At 38.6% G+C, this 12,013-nt stretch overlaps 1 protein-coding gene across 4 annotated transcripts in view; it reads right to left on the bottom strand.

Annotated features, from left to right (window-relative positions):
* CDKL5 (cyclin dependent kinase like 5) overlaps positions 1-12,013 on the bottom strand; it is a 181,650-nt gene that overhangs the window by 144,814 nt on the left and 24,823 nt on the right. The window contains exon 1 of one of the 4 annotated variants that reach the window (XM_037020482.2): positions 7,891-9,963. The exons of the other annotated variants lie outside the window; for them this stretch is intronic. The gene's annotated coding sequence lies outside the window, so the exon portion shown is untranslated. Of the gene's footprint in view, positions 1-7,890; positions 9,964-12,013 lie in introns of those variants that run through there. 4 annotated transcript variants of the gene reach the window in all.

Below are 12,013 nucleotides of genomic sequence, written 5' to 3'. Positions count from 1 at the left end.
AATTGCTTTCCCAAGGCTGCTCAGTACCTGTTGACTCCCTTAACAACAGCAGCCCTGACTTCTCCAGCTTTTAGAAGCATGTATGATACTGCCAGAGGACAAGCTGCAACACGACTCTGATCCCTCAGCTGCAAGCCACCAGTTACTAGCTGACTTGGAATTTTCCTCTGTGAAACTACCCAACACTTACCCACACTGACATTCATATGCCACTTCTCTCCCAACATTGTTTCAAGAGCTCTTCCCTCAATTCATCTCTACTGGCACCACAGGGCACTAACCTGAGCAAGCCAAAGCCTTTGGAAAAGTGGGGAGCTCCCTGGGCTACCCCCACTGCATAGGAGGTGTTGAAGAATGATGCTTAAGAAAAATTAGCACATCAGCGGTACCCTGGGGCTTCACTAGTGACTCTACTACTTTGAGGAATTCTTTCAACTACTGATAAGCTTTCATATATAAGTCCTTGGGATACACACTAAGAGTTCTCACCATCAAAATTAACTTTCAAACATTTAAAATAAAGATTTCAAAAGATTTGTTTATACAGCCTTTAGGAACACTGAGGATGCCTCAAAAGATAATATTACCTTTCGCTGGGCCCCAGAGCTGTTGAAACACCCAGAGATTTGGCGTTAACTCAAAGATAATTCAGAAATGAGAATGGGATACAGTTTTAATTTTTCACTTTGGAAGAATTTCTGCTTCTAATAATGCCGACTGGGTAATTCGGGTAACCTTTCCACTGCAAGCAAATAGAAAGTTGGACAGAACTATGACAATGGGGGAAAATTAAGGGGGAAAACCTTTCATCATTCACAGACTATACATACAGAAAATCCAAAACAGTCTACAAATAAACTTTCAGGGAAAAATATATGAGTTTATCAAAGCTGAGAGATATGAAGTTAATACCCCAAAATAAATTGTATTTCTATATGCCAGCAATAAAAATTAGAAAATGAATTTTAATGCCATTTACAATACCATCAAAAATATCAAATTTCTAGAAATAAAAAGTAGAAAACCTCTACATAGAAAGCTATAGAAATAGTATTTAAAAAATTAAAGAAGACCTAGTAAGTGAAGGGATATTCCAAGTTCTTGAGATTTAACATTGCTAAGATGTCAATTCTGTCCAAATTGATCTAGCGACCCAATACAATCCCAATCAATCCTAACAAGGTTTTTAACAGAAATTTACAGGCTGATTCAAAAATGAAATGTAAACAGCCAAGGAAAACAAGACACCCCTGAAGGAGAACAAAACGACTTTCCGGATATTAGGACTTATCATAAGGCACAGTCATTAAAGACAGTATTTTAGACAAACAGATGAAAGGAAAGAACAGAAAGCACAGAAATGGATCACATATGAAATGGATGCCGGTTGCACAACAAAACTGGCACTGCAGACCAGGGAGAAAAGTTCCATCTTTGCAGTAGATGGTGCTAAGTCATTTGGATATGAATAAGGAAAACAAAATTAAACTTCACCTACACCTCATACCATAAACAAAAACAGTAATTTAAGTGGATTATAGACCTCAATGTAGAAGTCAAAACAATAAAGCTCCTAAAAGATAATGTAGAAGAATCTCTTTTTGTGCAGAAAGCACTAACCATAAAGGGAAGGACAGATAAATCGGACTATATTAAGAACTTCAATCCATCAAAAAGAGAGTGACCTATGGCCCCGGAAGATGACTGGTTAGCCAGAGACGGGTAAGATTCCTCAAGGGAGGAACAACCTAAGACAGGCACAGTCGCAGGGGGGCCATCAGGTGAGAATTTGGGGATCAACAGAGGTGAGGCTCAGAACCTCACCCCCCCTGCTTTGAGAGAAATCTTCTGCATCCGTGGATGTCTTGCTGCCCTTGTCTAGCCTGGATTAATACTTAGTCCATAGGCACACACCTGATCATCTGATCATCTACATTTGCCTTCTTACAGCACTAAACTATGTTTTCTACCTTTATCTTGCATCTACCTACCACTTCAGCATTTTATTAAAAATAAAAATAATAATAATAATAGGAGAAATGTGGGATCAACATATAAATCAAGTACAAAAATCAAATGAATATTCATATTTGACCTGATGGTTTATAGGTCATATTGCATCATCAAAACCGAAAGTTTCTGTGATGACTGCCCTTGTACTGTTCACCATGTAAGAATTTATTCACTCTGTAAGAATTCGTTCACCATGTAAGAACTTGTTCGTTATGCTTCAGAAGATTGGAGACTGACGAGAATTAGGCTTGAGATGGATTAATGATTGTACATTGAGCATTGACCCCCCTATACTGAATTTTATTGTTGTTAACAACCATTTGATCAATAAATATGAGAGATGCCCTCTCAAAAAAAAAAAAAAAAAAAAAGAGAGTGACCAATAAGCCAGAGCAGATAATGCACGCGCACACACACACATTTTTTAAATGATCAACGAACACACAGTGCTAATAAAAAGCAGACCAACTTTTAGTCACTAATTGTATTGCTTTTCAATTCTCTATAGAAGACACACACTCTGTCGTCTGAAGCTGCGGCGGACCACGCCCACCACTCTGGGCCCTTAGGATACACCACCGGGGCCAGGTTCCATCAAGTGTTGGCTTTGTGACAATGCATGGAGCTGTTCACTGATGTCTTGTATACCTTATTACTAAGTGTTTATCATGCTTCACTATGAAATAGTTTAAACACTCAATGGCTGAGTATGTATACCGCTTGGTATCCAAAAGGACGGGGTTCAGAGAGCTTCCAACTTGGGGAACACATGGAGATTTGGTGAAAGTGGCTAGCTCAGAGAGGGCATGTAAGCTCTGTGCCCTTTCCTCCTATCTGGCTGTTCCACAGTTATATCCGATTATAATAAACAGGTATTCTAATAAGTAAAATATTTCTCTGAGTTCTGTGAGCAGCTCTAGCAAATTAATAGAACCCAAGGGGTCACTGGAACTGCCCATGTGTATCTTGTCAGTCAGAAGCCCTGGACTTGTGACTGGTATCTGGAGCAGTGGGGGGTGAGAGGGCAGCATTCTTGTAGGACTAAACCCTTCACCTGTGGAATCTGATGCTGTCTCCAGGTAGACAGTGCCAGAATAAAACTGAATTGTAGGACACGCAGCTAATGTCAGAGAGCTGCTTGATGCTATGTGGAAAACACACACGTGCGGGTGCACACACAACACATACATACACACAAACAGGAATTGCATGCTGTATCCTTCACGGTCATCAGAAGTGAAATTGGTTCCAAAATTGTGTATGGGATCTTATAAATCAGTATAAACACTCAAAGGGAAAATAGGAAAAGAACAGACTTTTCATAAAAGAAATACAAGTATCTAATAAATCTATGAAAAGCTGTTCAATAGCACTAGTAATCAATTAAATTTTTTTTTAAAGAGATCACTTTTAACCTATCAGGCTGGTAATGATTAAAGTAACTGACAGATATCTAATGCTCTTTCACAGGCATGGGAAAATGTGAACTCACATTCACAGTAGGTAGGAATACACAGGTTTCTGGAGAGTAATCTGGCAACAGATACCAATATTTTAAATATATGAGTACCATTTGATTCGAAAATCCATCCTACTTCTAGAGATTTGTGCTTAGGAGACCATCAGACAAATGGGCAAAGATGGATACTGGAAAGGATGTATGCTGCCGTGCTGTTCATAATAAACAACAAGAAAAAAAACTAATATTCGTCAATATAGGACTCATAATATAGGACTGATAAAGTAAATGAAGTCACACCACTGTTAAAATTATTTAACTATTCTACTGATATAGAAAAGCAGTCATAATATCTTAAGTCAGAACATCGTATATTCTGTCAATAAAAAATATTGTTTCACACAACTAAGAAATCAGCAAACTGTAGTCTACATCTTTGCTTGTTGCTTAAGAAATTCACTGGTAGCTACCTGCCTATTTAAAGGAGAACTTTGGAGCCTGGTAGTGACCTATGTATGAAACCATTTTATACCCAATATTAATTGGTCCTTAAAAGACACTAGAATAATCTTGTTCTAATAAAAGCCATGATGTTTCATCTTTTTCACCTTAAATACAGTTAGGGTTCTTCTCCCCAGACGAATATTGCACACCAGGCACCTCAGATTGTTTTGTCCCAGATTTCTTCTCTAACAACTGATAGGAACAGGAAGTTTTATGACCCTGAGAAACGAAATTACAATCTTTCCCAATCAGCTGCTTATATAAACACTGTTGCCCAAATATCATCCATCAATTTCCAAACACACACTGACCTGAGTATACTCTTTTCATATGTGAAACACTGACAGGTTTTCAAGATCAATTTGTCTAAGGAAGGGTTTCAGAATAACGTAATTCCACATGTACGAAGCTGAGTTTAAATAAACAAATGGACACTCAAATAACTAAACAAGAGAATGTACTGCTTCTCTCCGGAAAAGTGGATTTGAGGGGATATTGTTTTCATCTTCACCTTCCCTACCTAGAGCATCTGAATTTTTTCCAATGAGCTTGCATAAATATGGAAGCTATTAGAAAAAATGATCTTCCCTCATATCCCACTTCCTGTGCCATGTGGCATCTCCACCTTCTGTCTGCACCGCATCAGAAGGCACCACCATGCTCTCTCAACACTAGGTTCAAAGCCTCAGCTTCTGAGGCAGTTGCCTCCACCGAACACTTACCCACCTGACTGTCAAGCCTACTTAGCCCAACTGTATTGTATTGTATTGCTCCTCAGCAGCTTCTCCTTTCAACTCCCAAGGCTACTCCCCGAATTTACCTAACTGCTTCCAATATCATTTAGTATTAATTCACCCTATAAAAAGTCTATCGGCTTATGCTTCCTAAATAAGCTCCCAGGATGCAGCTTAACTGAAATGGCGACATACTAACACTCTAGTATTCAAGGTCCCTGTGGTAATCCTGCCTTTTTGTTCTCATCACTGCCTTCCTTACACTTTACTCTCCAACCCAAGGGCAATTAAGTGACTATTCTCTAACCAAGCAAGTATAGACCAGTGACTCTCAAAATCTGGCACATCACAATCACCTGGAGGGCTTGTTAAAACCTAGATTTCTGGGATCAACTCCCAGAGTTTCTGGTTCCATAGGTCTGCATTGGGCCACACTGATTTACATTTCTAACAAGTTCTTAGAACCACTTGATATAAATTATAGATAGTCCCCAATTTAGGATGGTTGGGCTTAACATTTTTCACCTTAAAATGGTGTGAAAGTGAGCTGCACTCAGTAGACATCATACTTCAAATTATCATCTTTCCTGGGTTAGAAATACATGGTGGTACGTGTGATCTCTCGTGATGCTGGGCAGCAGCTATGAGTCAGCCACAGGATCGCAAGGGCCCTCTGTGCAACCCAAATAAGATGTGATATGCTGTGATATGGAAGCCCATAGCACTTTATTTGTAATTCTATTAGTGACACTATATTTGGTCTTTTATCAGTATATGTTGTCTCCTGTATCTATTAGACTAGGATTATGAGGTTAAGAGACTCATTCTTACAGATCTTTAGACATGGAGATACCAAGGGCGGGACCTTGCAAGCACCAAGAACTCAATTTGAAACTTGTTGAATTTAACTAGTAGCATTTCAATTGTTCTTTATTCTGCTACATACCACACTGTACGCCTTCAAACAGTAGTTAGTGATATCAGTGACATGCAAAGTACACTGGTTCCCAACAGCACTCAAAACAATCAACTTACAAAGGCAGGAACCAGTTTCTTCAAAGAACCATGTGTCTTGAATATCAACCAAGATGGTTAAGAGACGGAGGGAGAGAATGCTTAGTTTTTGTATTCTTTTAAGACCATCTGAATGATATGATAGGTCTGCAGTATTTTCAGATTTATTTGGAAGTAACCCCAAAGGTCTGTGACATATAGTGATTAATGACTTAAAAATTCGGGGGAAATATACCAATAGTAAAAATGCATAGATAAAAAATGCAAACTGGTGGTATAAAAAAAAACACAACTTAAATTGGTACAGCTAGTTTAGAAAGTTGTTTGGTATTATGTACATAGGCTATGGCTCAGAAATTTCTCTGTTAGGTGTGTACCCAGGAGAAATGAAAGCATCTGCCCACCAAAAGACCAGTATATAGTAGTAGTTGTACTTCTACTAGCCAAAACCAAGACATAACCTAAATACCCATTAACAAGAGAATAGAAAAGTTATGTGTTACCATGCAATAATATGGAAGCAAGAAAAGATTCAGGGAACAATGAGAAGTAAATCCATAGGAGCAAATGATTGACATAAATATTTCCATCATGTCCAATTACATCTTCCCTAAGAAATTACATATAGTGCTATAAAAACCAAATTCAGAAACTTGGAAAATGTCACTGTGGTGCATCCCACCAAACATAATGGCATTCTAACATAATGGCCCACTGCTGAATCCCACTTGGTAAATGCTAAGAACCAAGGTAAAAAGTTCTTAAATTTTCAATGTGATGAAACTTGTTTAAAAACCCCTCTTCAGTGCCTCAAAAAATTAAAAACAGAACTACTATATGATCCAGCAATCCTACTTCTGGGTTTATATTCTGAAGGAAGCAAAATCCATATCTTGAAAAGGTCCATGTTCACTGCAGCATTACTTAACAATAGCCAAGCTGGGGACAACTCAAGAATAAGTGTGCGTGAATGGGTAAAGAAAACGTGATGGAATGCTACTCAGCTTTTCCTTTTTTTAAAGACAAAGAAAGAAAAAGAAATCCTGCCATTTGTGACAACCCAGATGAACATGGAGGGCATTATGCTTTGTGAACTAAGCCAGAAAAAGACAAACACTTATGGTACCACTTATATGTGGAATATAAGAAACAAACAAACTCACAGAAACGGAGTAGAAAGTGGTTGACAGGAGATAGGGAAATGAGATGTTGGGCCATGGGTACAAACTGTAAGTTCTGAGGATCTAATGAACAACATGGTGACTATATAGTTAATAATAGTGTTTTGTATACTTGAAATTTGCTGAGAGTGATCTTAACCATCTTCACAAAAAAAAAGTAACTATGTGAGATGACAGATGTGTTAATTAACTTGACTGTGGTAATCATTTCACAATATGTACATATACCAAATCATCACATTGTACACTTTAAACATATATAATTTTGTCAATTATATCTCAAAGCTGAGAGGGAAAAAAAAGAATGACTGTTTAAAAAAATCCCTCTTTAAAAAAGGACACTAGGTACACACTGAATGTAGCCACCTAAGCTACTTCCCATTATGAAAATGAGGAGCTTTTCCACCTTTTGTCCAAACTCTTTAACCCTCTACTTGTTTTTTTCTGGTACCAACTACTGACCCTCCGAGGCCCTGAGGGTAAAACCAAGGGAACACAGAGAAGGAAAGGGGACAAGTTCCATGACCTTCCTGAAGGAAGAAATACATGTCATAGTAATGCCAGGAAGTAACTGACTAAAGCTTTTCCCAACTCTCCAGGTACAACTGTGGAACCACATTCTATACCAGTGCTGGTCCAACAGAACATTCTGCCATGATGGGGATGTTCTGTATCAGTCTAATATAGTAGCCACTAGTCAAATTGTGGCTAGGGCAACTGAGGAACTGAATCTTTACATTTTATTTAATTAACTTAACCTTATATTACACTTAATAAATTTGATGTCTAAATTTAAGTAACCACATGTGGCTAGAAGCTATTGACAGTGCAATTCTACACATACTTCTATCCTATCACTTACCGTTGACATATACTCTAGTTCCCCAATTGCAAGATTCTACTAGTTGTAAGCACCATCAATTTAACAGCTCTTAAGGGGGAATAAAAAACTATATTAAATATATATGCCCAGGTTAAGACTCACCTGGATTTCAGAAACACTAAAGCCTGAAGAAGAAATATACTTTAGAACAGAGGAGATCCAGTAGCTGTGTCTTCCAGGCCTCTTCCCCTGGAGGTGGAGCAGCCTGTGGGGAAAAAAACTGTAATACACCTGAGCTACACTAGCACCCAGCACAGAGGTGCTCAATAAACATAGTTTGACAGACTGCCAGACTGTCTCAGCTTCACTGGTGTTCCAAGAGCAAGGGACTGGATCTGTCATATATTTCCAGCACTTATATAATGCTAAGAATATATATAGTATGTACTCAATATTTTTTTAATTGGCATGCAATGATGAGAGTGGAAAGGATGATGTGGCTATGAGTAACATTTTGAAGACAGAAAGAGAACTTGCTGACCAGAACATGGAGTGAAAGGGAGAATTTCTAGTACCATGAACAAGAAAAGGAAAGTCTGGAAGAGAAGCTGAGTTTGCTGAAAGCAGATAAACTTATAAGAAAGGTATGTGGCTCCTACTACTTACAAAACTACATACTAGATACTTTAAGAACTACAAAGTTCGTATGTTTAAATGGTCAGAACTTCTCTTTCATTCAGTATGTTCGGCACCAACTATGGATCAGACCTGGTGTCCAAAAGCTCCTCAAAGGAAGAGCTCATAGAAGAGGTGAACAGGTAAGTCACATACATGTGAGAAATGCAAAAAGGTATATGCCAGGTGTTTTACATGCCTAGAAAGAGTAGAAACTACCTCTGTCTGTGAGAAGGGGGAAATGGCTTCACAGTGACCTTACTTGAACAGAGAGATTTCTCCAGGCACTCTGAATAACTCAGTTTTCTCTTGTTATATTGTAAAAAAGCATGTTATTCACAGAAAATGGCCTTCTTGAAAAGTGTAAAATGTACAACAGAAGTCCATTTGCATTGTGCACTCAAGCCATATTGGCCTCCAGCACATCTCTTAGCAGACCTAACAGTTACCACATCTCCATTACTTCTGTAAAACAGACTGGCTAATGCCAATAGGACAAATGTTTTTGTCTAAAAGGTAACTGTTTAGTTCAATTTCACCCTTCTGCTCCCTTAAATTGAGCTGCATGCTTAGCATCCAAAAGTCAGCTGCATTTCTTCCCAAAAACTATTGGTCACTCTTGTAATGGCCATCACATGGTTTAAAGCTAAAGAGGACGCAAGCAATTAAAAGGAAGTTGCAGTTTCTGTGAAAATTAGGTTGAATGCTTCAGCAAGATTGAACAAAGGTGATGAGTCACTTTAAAAATGTGGCTGTCAAATTAGATACGGGTTAGATAATGTTAAAAAGGGGAAAAAACTGTTAAAATTTACAATTCTGCACTAGGTTTCATAAATTGTCTAAATTACTGCTTCACTTTCAAGAAATCAAAACTGGACCTACTGCACAGATGGGATGCCTATGAGTGTGCTTCATACAGGAAAGATGACACTGAACTTCAGTCAGCTGATCCATCCTCAGAAAACACTGTCTTGGCCCTACCTCAAAATTCTGGTAAAGAAACAAAAGCTTTATGGCAAAATATTCGTGTTGTATGGGCATTCTTATTTAATTACATAGAACTTTACCAATTCTTAAAGTTAACTTCCCAATTATTGACGTCAATCCATTAAATAAGAGGGTTCCCACCAGAAACATCCTTCTAACATTCATTTGAGTCCCTGTACTTCTGAAAGTCCCAATAGTACACAACTTGCCTCTTCAAGATAGCCTCAACGAGTGCTGGACTGCTATTGTTTTTAACCTCAAACCATTTTAAAAAACCAAATTCATTATCAATAATGAAAATTCCATTAGTATTTTTTCTTTTGACCTTGATGCTCAAAAAGTAAAAAAATGACCTCAATAAATCACTGCAGAGCTACATCTTACAAAGATAACATGTGAGAGAAATGATGGCTGTGTCCAAGAGGTCCATGAAAATCCAAGGTAAGTGATTTAAGGAAAGAGAGTATCTCTCCCTTGGTGGAGGAGAAATAAATAGGAAATACGTCAGCATATTTGAAAACGAACTAAAGAAGAAAATATAAATCTGAACCAATAATTAACAAAAATCCAGTTATCACAAACAAAGGTTAGACTGGTTCTAAAAAGGAAAATGGTGTTTGGAACTTGATTTTAACATGATACATCAACTAATCACCCACTGCCATATTTTACTATACATAAGGGAATCATTCATGAAACCAGAATGTACACATCATAGTCTTTGTTCTTAAAGTTTTGTTTAAATTAATTAAACAAGGAGGCTTTTTGACGAGGTGACTGTAATGCCATGGCAGCCTACGTAGGCAAACCAAAATCTAAGCCTGTAAAATACCTCAAGGTTACGAAGTCAAAACCTAAGGACAAGCAATCACAAACAGCCAGCCATGCTTTAAACTACAAAGTATTTCCTTTCTTTGCCACCACACCTTTGCTTTACCCTGGCCCTGAACTTGGAAAGCCATTTGCAGCTGTTACAGGAACCAGAAAGGTGGTCTTGCAAAGAATTAGCACCAGGGCAAAAAATTGAAGTGGGAAATACAATCAGTATTAGCACAAAAATCTCCTGTCAAAGTCCTTTTCCATTATGACTAAACAGTGTAGCATTTATCTTCCAACCCAATGTCTTCTCTACCAACCACTGAATTTTAAAGGTTACTTTAACCATGTCAGCGCATAAAATAAAGGGGGAGAGTAAAACAGTATAGTAGAGGTGCACTTTAGGAATGTTCTTAACATACCATTCAATAATAGATGATTCGTTCATTCAACAAATATTTATTTAGCACCTACTGAGGCTGGAAATACAATGGTTAGCTTTCTTCCCCGTTTCCAATATAGCCTATTTTTACCGTAGCCAGAAGCTGAGCAAGTCACTCTTCAGGACCCCTATCTATAAAATGGAACTAATAACTATTCTTATAAAGATGTAATGGATTAAATGTGTCACGCCAACCTTTAAAGTGTTCTGTGCTCAAATAAAATAACACAGTTTAAACACTGAAAGGTTTTCAGAACAGCATGTTTTTTAAAAAAAGGCTTAGAAAGGTAAAACACATAGTAAGCGAATGTTTACCCCTGGGCACAAAGCAGCCTTAAACATCTCTGTATCCCTCAAGGCATTTGGCCTAGCACCCTTCATTTAACAAGGGCTCAGTAAATACATGTGATTTTTGTCTCTCCCTCTCTCAGTTATGGGGTGCTGTAGTTATTTCAATAATCTGGCAAAGGAGGAAGAATGCACAAAATAAACCAACACTCCTGCCTATTATGTACCGAGTTACTTCTTGGGCACTCATCTCTGTTGTTTCACTTAATTTTCACAGCCACCTTACAAGGTATGTATTAATAATCACAAAACCAGCAGTGGATTTTCATTTACCAAGAATCAAATCATAATAAATCTAAACTTTAAAAATGGGCAACAGATCTTACATCTGACAGCACTGGCTTATTTCATTTTAAAAAGTGAACTCCACAGAAGTGTATTTTAAAAAAAGACCTTGATCGATTGGGAGCCAAGATGGCGGCGTGAGTAGAGCAGTGGAAATCTCCTCCCAAAAACACATAGAGCTATGAAAATATAACAAAGAAAAATCTTCCTAAAATAGAGACCACAGGACACAGGACAACATCCAGACCACATCCACACCTGCAAGAACCCAGCGCCTTGTGAAGGGGAGTGCTTTTTGGAAATCTTAAAGGGGCAGGACAGGTCACTTAGACCAGAAGCAGGGAATCTGGGGATCTCTGGGCACTCTAACCCCCTGGGCAGCAGGGAGCACAGAGGCCCCTTACGGAGATAAATAGTCTCCTGGCTGCTCCCCCTCTAACGGGGCTCCACCATTTTGGAGGAACAGCCCCAGCCAGGCCAAGCCCACAGCAACAGTGGAGATAAACCCCAAAGCAACTGGGCAGGAAGCAGAAGCCCTGTCTGCGCACAGCTGCCCAGCACAAGCCACTAGAGGTCGCTATTCTCCCAGGAAAAGGCTACAAACCAACAAGAAGGGAAGCTCTTCCAGCGGTCACTTGTACCAGCTCTGCAGACTATCTCTATCACCATGAAAAGGCAAAACTACAGGCAGACAAAGATCACAGAGACAACACCTGAGAAGGAGACAGACCT

This window comes from Manis javanica, chromosome X (assembly GCF_040802235.1).
Source record: "Manis javanica isolate MJ-LG chromosome X, MJ_LKY, whole genome shotgun sequence".
NCBI lineage: Eukaryota > Metazoa > Chordata > Mammalia > Pholidota > Manidae > Manis > Manis javanica.
The sequence above is the reverse complement of the archived record's forward strand: the minus strand, read 5'-3'. Positions and strand labels throughout refer to the sequence as shown.